We start from the raw sequence: 13,265 nt of genomic DNA, 5'->3' as shown, positions 1-13,265 counted from the left end.
TTTTTTGACCTTAGCCTAATTACTTCTTTTCCCTGAAGCCTCAGTCTTCATCTGTACCCAAACGGCTCATCTGTACACCTCTCAGTCTTCTCCTTGGGCATCCAACCTCAATCAAACAACTCAGCATGACGGCAAAAAGGCAGAGGGCCACCAGGAGAGCTGATTTCTGAGTAATCTGTAGTGCTATTCCTTGTTTCCGTGCCGACCATCTCCCAGCAGGGATGTCAGAAATCACCACAAACCCCAGCATCTTTTTTAAGAAAAGACTGGCGATGGAATTCTGGGGATTGCAAATGGAGCAGACCAGAGTGAAGCTTATTTTTGTTAATGTTGTCCTTTAGAAGTTCCAAAAATTAATTCATTAGTTGTGTGTTTTTAAAAGAAGTTGTCAGCCTTAAAGCACAAATACGACCTTAAAAGGATTTTGGCTTTAAAAAAAAGATGCAAAACTTTCCCAAATAAATATACATTTTTCAAAATACACTGAATTTTAAAAATATTGAAAATACCTACTAATATAAGTAGATTAATAAGGGAATCAAACTCACTAAACTTTATTACCGGTAGTCTAAACAGATTTTTCATTCAAAAGGACAAAATTCAAGTTGGCAGCCAACTTCTCCACATCCTCAGTTGAAGTTTCACAGACATTTTGCTGGAGAGCACAAGATATTGTAAGAAAAATGCAACGCCATTAGAAAAAAGTGACAGAGCCCTCTTCCCAGTATCTGTTTACACATGAGTCAGCATGATTTTATAAAAAAAAAAAAAAAAAAACTCCTGTCACTTGTAATTCCTTTTTTCATAAAATATGTTTCTTATTTACAACAGATGGCAACGGAAGCCTTGCAGCTACTTTCCGCAGAATTTAGAAAGCTCTTATCATCGCTGCCACTTCCAGGTTAGTTCACTCTGTTACTGCACTGAAGGCATTCTGATTCTGGGGAAAAATCAGCACACCGTTCCTACCGATAAGCTGACGCAGCAGCTCTCGCCAAGATGGAAAAGCTACTTACAGACATAGAGGCTGAAAATCAGAATCTGAATCTGAACATTTGCGACAGCTAATTCAATTTATTTGTTTAAGGAAAAATGCTTTCTTGAACAAACAAAAAAAGAAAAAAGCACCATCTTTTATAGATTTCGAAAACAACAGAAAGAATTCCTTGTATAGGAACACAACTGCTACTTTGCAGAAGTTTCCCTTCATCAACTTGTCTGAAAAATGCTAACTGACTAAACCCACTGAAAATCCATCACCTTGCAGTGTTTTCACTGTTCTATCAACCAGGAAAAATACCTTATAAACACATTTTCTTTTCAATCCTATCAGGGTTGTTCTCAGTTTCTCTTGTAAGTGCATCTGTAAATGCCTTTGAGCAGATGGCGAAACTTTAGATCTGACTTTACCCACAGCCTCCATTATACCTTTTTTAGTCAGGTATGTTCTTTAGCATAGTAGGTGCATTTTTACAAAATAAGAAAATGAGATTATGTCTTAAAATTGTGATCATTTTTACTACCTTTATGCATTTTTGAGATGACATGACTATTTTTAAATCACCCTCAAGACCAACAGGAAAAAGAATAATGGAGTTTTACCATAACTCATTAAAAAGTATATTTGTTACACTCGTAAGTAGCAAAAAGAAAAATAGCTATTGAATAAATATTTTGTCTGTTATAGCTGCCCTCAACTTTAATTAACCCAAATACTTTGTTGCATTTTGAAGAATAGGGTGAGAAAAGGTTAAAAAAGAAGTTGGTAGAAGGAGAGCACGAGCATGTCGTACCTTATAAAATATGTAATTCTAAATTAATTAATAGAGAAAAATCCTAATAATGTAATCTGCTTTACAATGCCATAAATATAAAACAGGCAGAATGAGGTTATTTGCATACTTCTGCAGTCAACAAAGAAACAAACAAAATGTAGTAACATGGTTTTGTTTTGTCTGTGTAAACTCATTTATCCAGGTTGTTAAGTAGTTTTGGGTCGTTGAAAGTCCTTTTTTCCATAGCTGGGATTGGGAAGGGGGGACAGCAACTCCTTAGCCTTGTCCGCATTTTTGGGTGAAACCAGTTCACTGGGTTTGAAATCACAGATACAAGATTGTAACGGAGTCCATCCTTTCTATTGAAGGGAGGTTTGTTTTTTGTTTTTAATCATTTACATCTCGCTCTTCTGTGGCTGATACCTACTTCACTGTCCTCAAATGAACAGTTTGTGTCCTTCAGGTGGAGGTATTTCGCAGAATAACTTTGGCGATCCGATGTTGAAAAAGTCTCCTATGCAACAGCTGTTAGGTTTTCTATTAAAAGTTGGACCAAAGTGGTTCCAAGTGTTAAACAGCATGGGTTGCTGAGTAACCAACGAGCCGTAAAAATTAAGGAGCAGAGGCGTTCCCTGTCTGCATACACACAAATAATAAAAGCAATAAACAACTGGTTCCACGCCCAGCCGTGTGTCAGGAGGGGAGGAGTATGCTAATTACTCTATGGCAGTCATGGAGGTGAGGCTCGTGCTCTAACTGGTTGTGATATGTGTGTCCATCTGGATGTGTTGTCCAATCAATGATTTCCGCGTTCTCCTCCCGGCTCCTAAACGTGCGGCGGAACGAGATAATTCTGCTGCTCAGCGGAAAGATACCTAGACTCAACTTGTCCTACAAAAGTCACAACAAGGCCCTTATTTACATCCGAGTTGGCTCAATCAGTGGTGAGTCTCGTGAGGCATTAAATGTACATAAAAGGCATTAAATTTACATAGCATAAATGTATAAACATAAGAAATAGGGGTCCCCACATTTCCCAATGAGGATGGGTACTCCACATTGTTCTGACCAAAGACTCTTTCTGAATGTCTTAGTCCAGAGATGTATGGAACAATAACGTTTCTTCTTTTTAGTTCTTGTTCATTCATGTTATCTGGAATTTGGAAAAGAGCCAGTTAGGATTTCCATGACTTCTGAGGACATGTTGTTCCTCTTTCTTCCTACTTGCAGAGCTTGTGGCCACTTCCTGGACTCTGTGCTGCAGCAGGGTTCTGATCAAACCAAGCCTTTGCTGTAGCAGGTGGTTGGACTTAAATAGCAGGAACTGATCTGTGTGTGGGGGCTTTCTGCACACTGCCACACAGAGATGCATGTCCTCTCTCCTATGATCACGGAACAGTCCGGGAAGATTTCTCCTTAGTATGGGTGAACTTGATGGTTTTGTCAACAGCATGTCATGCTAATATGTCTTATAAAGGCTTCAACTTAGTAGAGTTTGACCTTGACCCAGGTATAGTCCAACCCTAGTGGAACCAGCAAGTCATACCAGTCCAGGTAGCTTCTCTCTATTTCCTCCATCTATAGATTGATCACATAAGGGGAAACTAGAGAGCTAATGGCACAGCCACATCTTTGTTTTGTATTATTCATTGGTAAATAGCTGTAAAATAGCAATTACCCCTGTTGAAATGATGTATGTGATAATTACAGCTGGCAGAGAGACCAATTCTCACTTTGAGCAAATAAATATTTAGTCTAAGCTTGTGGATAAAATCAAAATAAACCTTACCGCCGACTAGCATCTGTTAAAGAAGACTGGTTATTTGGTAGAACGGATTATTTGGTCATTGTTTTATCTGGATGTTCCAAAGAAAACCCACTGGTAAGCTAATATATATATATAAATATAAAAAGAGTCTTTTTCAAGGCACGTTTGTTGAAATATTACTGCTAAATGCCAAAAATCTGAAAATTAGAGATGATTGGACGGTTTTTTCTAAGGGTGAAATCCATAAGGTAAAGGTCCCACTCCAACCATCTTTTGATCTATTTTTAATCTGTTCCCAGTGGTCTTTTAATTATGATTATGCTATTTTCAGCCTGAATCAAAATATTTGTGTCGTTTTCTAGGACATAGTTTCTGATGAACATCAGTAGTTCATTAGAAATTCTCCTCTGAGTTGTGGGCTTACAATTGGCACAGAACAACCCCGCCCCCCCTTTCCCTCCCCGTTGCAGAGCAGAACAGGGAGCTTGTGGCCTGCCCGTTGTATTTTCTAGATCACAAACAATCTTTTTCAAACAGCCTTTTTTTGTCTTCTCCTGATTCACAATCAGAATAAAGAAATACTTAGAAATGCAACGTTAAGCTTTATTTTCTTCATATATGTCTTCCATCATCAGAAAAATGCCACAGGAACATTTTAAAAACAACAAAAACAACTTTTTTCAGGGTGGGTCTTGTCCAGTTTAATGAACATAAAGGAAAAGTTATTATGCATCCAAACTTTTCCGGAATAAATTAAAAACTCCACATTTCATTTTTTTCTTTTCAAAATCTGAATGGCTTTGGAGATGTTACGTAAATGTTGAGCCAATTCAAGAAAACAGGAAGTTTAAAATGTCACTGCAGGAAGCTGGCACATTTCACCAACCTATTGTTTACAGGCCAGCCTTCACGATTGTAGCACAATCATGAGTATGCAGAGAAGGACAACAAAGCACTTGTACTGCCTATCAGCAGAGCACACTTTAAGCCTTTATTCAAACGGTGAATTTTCCATGAGCGTGAGCCAGCTACTATGACTCACATGCCATGGGACGCCATGTAAAAAACTGATAAGCTGTACAGTGGCGCACACACAAACACACTTCCTTTACCTAAAGGGATGTTTTGGCAGCAGCACTGATGTGGGGCAGCCTGCAGATCGGGTTTGGTAACAGCACACTGTGTTTTCTCCTTAACCCTGTTTGCTGATGTTGATACATCCATGAAAAGTGAGAATGTGATCACTAATGAATGTCTTTATATTATACCCAGTGTCAGTTCACTCTCTTTACTTGCTTTTGGGAAACAAGACGCATTTGAGATGTGGAAATCTAGCTTATTTTTGTTTTACTATGCTGTATTTTTGTGAGCTGCAGGTACTAACATGCATCAAACACACAATCAACCCCCAAAAGCCTGATTAATAACACCATCTACTTGCAAACAGACACGATAAAAGAACAAATCTTGTTTGAACAATTACAGGATTGTTTTTTTTTTTTTTAAATAATGCAGCTTTCAATGTTTCCACAAATTACGTATTTTAGGAATCAGTCTGGAAAATACAACAACATGAAGGACAACATCATACCAAAATGATGATTCTGTACTTAGCAACGTCTGGTTTTGCTAACAGTTTTGAATTTCAGGTAATAAGAGAGGTGTTGGGTGTTAAGGCAGGCGGAAGTAGGTGAGAAGTAACAGCTCTCAAGTAGCAAACAACTGGGCTTAACTGAAGCTGCAAGTCTGGTCATTACAGCAACGCCTTTCTCCATGTCACCTTTACATAACAGTCAAGGTGGAGCTCTGCAAGCTGGACTCCCTTCTATAGCAACTGCAAAAATACAAAGTCGACTGAGCAATGAGCAGCTGTTCTGAAGAATGCACCTAAAATGTATCAAGATTATTGTCATAACTGTCGCCTGTTTGGACTTTTCTTTTTTTTTCCTGATTAATAAATGGGTTTTTATCTTTTTCAAAATTATGTAACAACGACATCATATCAGCTAAAAATGAAATATTTGATTTTCAATAAAAACTTCCCAAAAAAACAAAATGAACTCCTACATGTCACCAATTCGCAACGTAGCATTTAATCCACTTATATTAGCATCCCCTTGAATTGAAAAAACACCGAAGAATATTTTTGATGTAATTGGAAATAATTTTAGTTTGGCCTAAATGTGTGTGCAATTTTTTTAGATTTCAACAAGAGAAATGTAATTCTTGTCCAAAGTTTTTATTTTTAGCTTCTGAATGTTTGGAAAAAATACAGTTTAACTCATTCATTCATCCAACAATTATTTTAACTTTGTCCACGAGGCTTTTTAATGAACTTTCCAAATGTCTGTAGAGATTCTCAGTCATACAAGTCATGTTATCATAGTTCAATCAAGTTTACCGTCAGTTCAGCACCACAGAAGCTACTCGGATAAGCAGAAAAACGACCTTTAGAATCCATGTCCTATGAAGAACAGAATCCTGTGTCCAGCAAAAGTTCTTCAGGGGTCATGAAAGTATATGTTTTCTTTTATTATTATTCATTTTTGTCCATCCATCCATCATCCATCCATCCTTCCATCCATCCATCCATCCATCCATCCATCCATCCATGGAACCAGTTTTGTCCCTTTCGGGGTCACGAGGCTGCTGGAGCCTAACCCGACCACTTGTGGGCAAAGGCAGGGTACACCTTGGACAGGTCCCCAGTCTGTTGTAGGGCCACAATCGCACACCCATACACGTTTGCATTCACACTTAAAGTATTTTTGTGTTGATGGAGGACACATATAAAAAACTAAAACATTAAATTGCATTTCTGAGTATTTTTCTATTGACATATCGCTGTTGTTAGAAATGCAGTTAAAAAAAAGCTTGTAATTGTTACAGACAAACTACAGTCGACAGGATATAAGCTCCCTGCTACATTCTATTATCCATCCACCCATTTCCTTTAGCTCATCCGGGACTGGGTCGCGGTGGCAGCAGTCTAAGCAAAGAGGCCCAGACTTCCCTCACCCCGGCCACTTCCTCTAGCTCCTTTTGGGGGACCCTGAGGCGTTCCCAGGCTAGCCGAGAGACATAGTCTCTCCAGCGTGTCCTGGGTCTTCCCCGGGGGCCTCTTCCCAGTGGGACATGCCCAGAACACAGACCCAGAGCTCATGACCATAAGTGAGCATTGGAACAAAGATCACAGACAAATCGATTCATTAAAGTCTTTGGTTTCCTTGTCTGAGCTGGCATCTAGCTCAAAACTGTACAGCAGGATAGCTTTTGTTACCAGGGTAATGTTAGGTTGGGGGTTGTGAGGGGCTGTAAGCGAGCAGGAGAGAGTATAAACAAAGGAATGATGGGAAGTGTTCAGGCTTCCTCCGTGCCACCTGTCCTGCCCACAACTCAGAGGTAAATTTGTAACGAACTCCTGTCACTTTGCATAAACCAGTGTTTTTCAACCTTTTCTGAGCCACGGCACACTTTAACCTTAAAAAAAATCCCGCGGCACACCAGCATCCAAAAATTAAAAAAAAAGAAGGAGAAACTCAGTCTGTATTGATCTACAGCCCCTCCACAATCTCACATGCATTTTTGAGATAATTGTTGCAGAAAAAGCTGGAAACTGCAGCTGTTTTTTCTAAAAGATTCAATAAAAGTTAAGTTAGAAGATTTAAAAATAGTTTGATGTGTGTTCGTTGGTTTCAAGACGTTTAACGACAGATCTCCTTGTGCGCTGTCTCTCTCACAACCCAATGCATCATGGGAGATGTAGTGCATAAAACGGCCGGAGATCGGTTTTCGGAGCTTCATTGTTTTGTTCACTTGTTCCACGGTCTGATACCGGATTCTGTGGAAAGCTACACCGCTAAAGACAAGCTTTAGCTGGTATTTTTGTTAGAACTGAGCGACTTTACGAGCTAAATCGGGACAAGGAAGTGAAGACTTTAACCACTTCTGATTGGTCAGACTGATGACATGTGATTAAGCCCCTCAAGAATGATTGGTGGAGACAGTCAAAGGGACGGGACTTTTCCAAAATACAGCCGACGGTGCAGCTGAATCGCGGTACGGTCATTCTTATCAAAATGTCTTTAATAAAATAAAATAAACGCAAAGAAAAAGTATTTTACAATCTTTTATATTCCTAACTACTCGGTGTTTTATCAGGGCCTGTTTGGATGAACACAGAGCTGAAATCCTGGAGATGGGAAATGTTTTTAGATCAGTTAATGAGGGCAATTTTCCACAGCACACTTGACCATCTCCCACGGCACACTAGTGTGCCGCGGCACACTGGTTGAAAAACACTGGCATAAACTATGTCTTAGAAAATGACACAGGTCTTTGGATTTAGGCTAAAAACAGCATGATCATAATTAAAAGACCACTGGGAACACACATTACACAATGATTAGAGTGGGATTTTAAAAACCTCCTGTCTTGTCCAGTTGCTTTATAGCTCAACCAACAGAGGTGATAGAAAAATGATGCATAAAGAATAAAGAAGAAAAGAGGAAAAAGTCATGGCCCTCAGTTGCTCCCAACATCGTCTAACGAATATTTGGAACAAACACTGAAGTGAAAATAATAGAGAAAAAGCAGACGATGTCAAAATTAAAAACCCTAAAGAGAAAGCAAGCACAGCGCCAGCAAGCAGTTGTCACACACACAATCATCTGTCGGTTTAGGGCATGAGATTTATGAGACGATGTCAGTGCAGTTTCCGTCTGGGCTGAATTTAGAAGGCGGAACAATAACCTGCATTGATTGACAGAACAGCGCTAAAGGGAATGAAGGAGGAGGGGGGGGGGGTGACTATGCTGAAGAATGAAGCACTTTATAGAATGTATCTGCTTTACACCTTTTCCGAGTAATTAATTCAGCTAGGTATGGGAATTACGTGTTACTTGGAAACAGATAACAGTGATTTCAGTGCTTCCTTATCTTATGTAAGGGCAGGATTATGTTTCATTGATGGTCAGGGTTCAGTGACAGTGAGCAGATCTGCCAGCTCATCCTGATCTGTAGGCCAGAAAACAAAAGAAAAGTTTCTGCAGCTCAATCCCGGAGAGTTTTTACTACAAACAACATAAAAAAATAAGAAAACCAGGCAGTCAGTGTAGATCATCGGCCCGTTAAGTCCCCCTCTTTTCATCTTTTGCTCTATTTTAAAAGCGTTTCCAGTGGCCTTTTAACTATAATTATGCCATTTTTAGGCTAAATCAAAGAACCTTTTATTTTTTAGGATGTAGTTTTGCAGACATTCATAGATATAACCGAATGCATCAAAATGAAGCGGAGGAGGGAACTTGTGGCTTGCTGTAGTAGCTTTGGCGTCACACCTACAAGCTTTTCCTCTCCTGATTCACAAAGATTTAAATAAAGAAACACTCGGAAATGCTATATTAAAAGTATTATTCTTTTTACGTGTCCGTCATTCTGAGAAACAACAAGAACGTGTTCAAAATACTAAAAACACTATTTTAATTGGAGTTGATCTTTTAAAGGTTTATCAACTTTGATCTGTTGTGGGGTTTTTTTAAAATAAGTTTTACCCTTTTTAATAGAAACATGTAAAAATCTGTGCTTTGATTAAAAGTCTTATTGTGCTGCAGTCCAAAAGCTGTCTAAGGTAAACACACAGAAAAGGTCTTAATTGTAATTTCAAAGTAAAATTTGTTTTGGTTAATATAAAAAAAAAAAATTGAATTCGTCCTGGGAGAGGATCCCTCCTTCACCTGGACATCCCTAAGGGGTCTGATGTCCAGGGTCTGTCTAGTTTAGTTTAGCAATTAGCCATTGTTCATATTTCATGACTGATTAGGGTTTTTTTTTGTACAAGTATTAGTGTGAAGTCCCTTGAGACTACTGATATTGAGCTATAAAAATAAAATTAAAGTGAATTTAATTAAATAAAAAATAGCTTATAAAGACACCAGAAAGGCAAACAACTGTAGAGTTAAAGACACGATTCTTATGTGTGTGTGTGTGTGTGTATATATATATATATATATATATATATATATATAGGCTGAAATGAGGGGGAACCAAAGTGTCTACGACTTGATTCAAACCTGGTTTTTTGGGGTCACGGTTTTGTTTTGGTTTAATATACGATTTGTGTTTTACAAAACAACAACAAAATTTGCAAATAAGCAAGTAGCATGAAAAAAAATTCATGCAGTTGGCTCATACCAAGCCCGGTGTAATGCAATAAATGGTAAAATGTGTATCGCTTTCAACCTTCCTTGAAGGCCCAAGGCGCTGTACATTCACAGTCCCATTCAGACACTACGCCAGTTACTGCTCCACTTAGACACATGGGCGGGCAAGGCGGGATTCAAACATGCCATCAACCGATAAGAAGGTGACTGCCCTACCACAGCATCACGGCCACCCCTGGTAAATTCTTCTCAGATGTAGCACAACATGTGTTTAACACTTAAACATACTGGTAAAGATGCAATTATGCAATTTTCCCCATGATTCAGTTCTATGGTGTAACATACGGTTCAGGTGTCAAACTGAACTTTGTGGCATCCCTAACAGTGGCACAACGGTGGTTCATAACTGTAATCTTCAGCTGAATTTCATGTTGCACTACGCTGTGTGTTTTGCTGCTGTGGAAGAAATGTGGAAGAGGGATTATGTGGGATGCAGAGACCTGTTTTCTTTGTGAAATGACTCGGCTTTTCTTTTGGACACGTGTACAGCTGCAGCACAGCTTGATCCAGACGGTTGTGCCTGAACTGGAACTGGGTGAAAACCAACAAACTAGGCCACGGGGCCTCAGGGTCACTCGGGGGCAGAGCTGCACTAAAAAGAGACTGGTGATGGAATAATTAGGAAATGTTATCCCCAAACTATGTGAACCATTGTGTTGTGTTTTTATTATCATGTTGTCTAAAGTGCCAGATACCTAAACTGACGGTAAATTAGAGAGGTGGGATAGCTAAAGCTCAATTCTCCAAATGTATTAATTTGTTTCTATTTTTGTTTTATGAAAAAATCCTACTTTCTATCCCAGTTATTTCAGACTGCAGTCATAGATGATGTGGAGATTGCTAGATAAATCAAAGTCCCCACGTGATCCATTAGGTAAATGAAAACAGACAAAATGTACAAAGCAAACATGATATTATTTTTAAGCAACGTATTCCATTACCCTTAACCCTTGTGCTATCCTTGGCACTTTAACGTTGGGAGTTGGGTCATCTAGACCCACTAGACAGTGCGCTGAACCTTTTTTCTTCAAAGATTTGTGATCTTCACTGGGATCCACCTTTGTCATGGTAGGTATAACACGTCAATGTAAGGATAGGGTCATCTGGACCCCATAGGATAGCACAAGGGTTAAATAAAATAAATAAAGTAGAAGCTGATGCTTTTAGTCACGCCACTAATGTCAAGAATTCTCTCAAAAAACTTTTTTGGGCAGATTGTTATGTAAGTACTAACAAATTATTGGTTTGTTTCAGCAGCAGCTGGCTGTTAAATGTATGCAATTCTGAAAGGTAATTGTGACATAGAGGTTGTGACTTTGACCAGCCTGTAAACAGATGTAAATGCAAACGTCTTCTTTGTTTTTGCTAACGCCCGTCCCTCTGTTCCCACAAGCATTGCATTCGTGACAGGCATTGTCTGCGTGTTTGTCACTTACTGCAGCTTTGTGGAGGTGGAGTGTGGGTGTAACTTGCAGCCTTATAGAGAAATCATTTTTCTACCAAAACTGAATAATAAAAAAAAAACCTGGTGTCTACATAATTTGTTGTTTTTCTTTGATAACCCTGCAGCTCAGGGTTTGGCGCTCGTTCCTCCACAAGCTGATTGGAAGCTCTTCAGTAGAAATCCACACATTGATTTCCTAAAAGTGAAACATGGAGCCTTAAGAAATTTCATAGTTCCCTCTGGTCCCCTGTAATTACCACTGTCACCTGGTGGGGGTGCAGTGTTCTGGGCACACCCTCTTGGATCGGCCGGGCTACTGCGCAGTCTGCCACTGGCTATGGGGTGTGGGTTACCGGGCCTCCTGCCTTTGCTGGAGCATTTAATGTGATCTCTAAGGGGCACAAATTCGTTCAACCCACCTGCTTGTTCACCTTTGCACAAATATGGGCATGGGCACTGTTTTTACACCCCTGTCTGTGTACCTGCATGTGTGCTTAGCTTAATTTCAGTCGGTGCGCCCTGTCAGATAAGTCATTACTGTCTGAACATTCGTAAAACCTGTAAATAGTTGTGTGCGTAACATTTGTTGGTGTGTATTGATGTGTGAATGTGAGAACTAAGTCATGCTATTTACTTATGACACTCTTATGTTTTGACTATTATCGCCTGCTTCCCTCCCTCTATATCCCCCATATCTAACATCCCACCCTCTCTCTCTCTCTCCCTCTCTTTTCTTTTTTCCATCCGATCCAACAAAGAATGCATTTAATATAATTATTATAAATAAAGCTTAGCCTCAAATACAAAAGGGGTTTATACAAATAAACACTTTGTTTGTCTGAAGATCCATAAACCCCTATAGTAACAGTAAAATCTGTCCAACAAAACAGGCTTTCAGCTCTTATCTGCTTGCTCAGCTGTTGTGGAAAGTTAGAAAAAAAAAAAGAAATATAACATTTAAAGGACTATTTGCCCTGGAAAGTTACAGCATCCTCCTAAATGTCTTTGATTGTCTGTGTCTCCATGGCAACAACAAAAAAGCTGTGCCAGTCTGTTAATTGGCTTAAAAGGTATTTATAAAACTAATTTGTAAAAAGATTTTTAAAAAATAGAAGGAAAATGGAACCAACTGAGAATCAGATTATTTGTTAAAAAAAGGGGACCCCTGCCCCTAAACATATCAAGGTATCAATATTAGTGTAACAGCAAATGTTACTGCAAAATGAAACAAGAAAAACATCCGGTGATTATCAGCTTTGTTTGCTACTTCGAGATTGAATGAGCAGCAAACAGGGCTGTGAATGGTGCCAGTGTTGTTAGGGTGCAATCAATACCTGAAGTGAACGCTGCATTGAAGCACTCCAACCCTTTACTGCCACTCCTTTAGGGGACGGCGAGTCCACCGCAAGGTTAAAATCAGTTTACGTCATGTGGGAACACATTAATTCTATTAGCACCAATCTGTTAATTACGATATAATAATTAAGCTTTCAGCATGCATGCACACTTTAAACAAACACTCTTATGCTGCTCTACACAGACTCCCACGCAGACACAAATCTGCGCACTCTAGAGGCAACAGCAATCCAAAGAGTTGCGCAAGACTATGCGTTTATGATGCTACATCAGCAGCTTTTAAATGAAAACTGCAGCCTTTGCTGCATTTAACCTTTATTCTGGTCTTTCTGTTAGCAACATGACTGAGTATTAGAAAGGCAAAGAGGAGGAAAGCTGTCAGATGCATGCTGGGAATCTGTGCTGAAAGGGTTTTTCAAAACAAACTCATTAAATAACTAACAAGGTGCTTTTAAACTACTGCACCACTCGAGAAGCTAAATGTTCAGGCAGCTTAAAGAAACAAATCTCTTCTCCATACTATCTTTAAGACGGTCCAGGAAAGGGAACTTCCCTCTCCACAAATGCATCCTGGGATTTCACAGAATATTTGTCACTGGAATATTTCTGTCATTTATAAAAAGTTGACATTAAACTGTAGTTAAAATTATTTTGCTTTTTTAGAAAAATCCTCCTATGTTTGATGAAGCTAAACATGATTGCGG

General features: G+C 39.1%; 1 protein-coding gene across 2 annotated transcripts in view; it reads right to left on the bottom strand.

Annotated features, from left to right (window-relative positions):
- The window catches only part of LOC101170383 (calcipressin-3), a 49,622-nt gene that overhangs the window by 6,993 nt on the left and 29,364 nt on the right, over positions 1 to 13,265 (bottom strand). The gene's annotated exons all lie outside the window — the stretch shown is intronic.

Source organism: Oryzias latipes, chromosome 22 (assembly GCF_002234675.1).
Source record: "Oryzias latipes chromosome 22, ASM223467v1".
Classification (NCBI taxonomy): domain Eukaryota; kingdom Metazoa; phylum Chordata; class Actinopteri; order Beloniformes; family Adrianichthyidae; genus Oryzias; species Oryzias latipes.
This window is presented reverse-complemented; position numbering and strand designations above follow the sequence as displayed.